We start from the raw sequence: 1,082 nt of genomic DNA, 5'->3' as shown, positions 1-1,082 counted from the left end.
GTCGTGTGTGTGTGTGTGTGTGTGTGTGTGTGTGTGTGTGTGTGTGTGTGTGTGTGTGTGTGTGTGTGTGTGGACGGTCGCACCATGTCACCAGGAGCCTAATCGTGTATGTGTTTGTGTGTGTGATTGGTATCTCTTTGTTTTTTTTGCCGATAGCGGAGCATCACAGGCGACAAACACATTGGCTGGGGAGAGATTGATGTCTACAGCATCGACGAGGTGTGTACGTATGTGTGTGCGTGCATGTCGCGATGGTCGTGTGTATGCACGTGTTCGTTTTGTCATCCTCTGTTGTCGTATTGTTGGGCCCAGATGCCTCACACACACACACACACACACACACACACACATACATACACACACACACACACACACACACGCATTCTCTGCACATCACCAGACGCGTCCGGAAGAGAAGCTGTATCACTTGAGTGGCAAACAAGGAGAGGACAAGGAAGGCGTGGTTAGCCTGCACATCCGATACGAGGTGTGTGCACAGCGGTACACTCGTGACGTCGATACACTTGTACACGCGCACGCATGCATCAATGACCACCAATGCATTCACGCATCATGCGCCATCAACATCAATGCCGTTCCTCGTTCACACCCACACACCCCTCTCACCTCCATGCACCCCCACTCTACTTGACTTGACTTGACTTGACTTGACTTGACTTGACTCTACTTGACTTGACTTGACTTGACTTGACTTGACTTGACTTGACTTGACTTGACTCTACTTGACTTGACTTGACTTGACTTGACTGAACTGATCTGGGCAGCCGACTCTTGGGCCGCCTGTTGTGCGCCCGCCGCGTGTTGTCACCACCACGTATGGCGCTGACCCCATGATGGGCCACTACGCACCACAGCCGCCGCTGCCACACGTCAACCACGCACCTGTCAGTCCATCTTCTGTGTGTGTGTGTGTCTGTCTGTATGTATGTATGTATGTATGTATGTATGTATGTATGTATGTATGTATGTATGTATGTATGTATGTATGTATGTATGTATGTATGTGTGCATCGTATGTATGTATGTATGTATGTATGTATGTATGTATGTATGTATGTATG

Source organism: Salpingoeca rosetta (genome assembly GCF_000188695.1).
Source record: "Salpingoeca rosetta unplaced genomic scaffold supercont1.9, whole genome shotgun sequence".
Taxonomy (NCBI): domain Eukaryota; class Choanoflagellata; order Craspedida; family Salpingoecidae; genus Salpingoeca; species Salpingoeca rosetta.
This window is presented reverse-complemented; position numbering follows the sequence as displayed.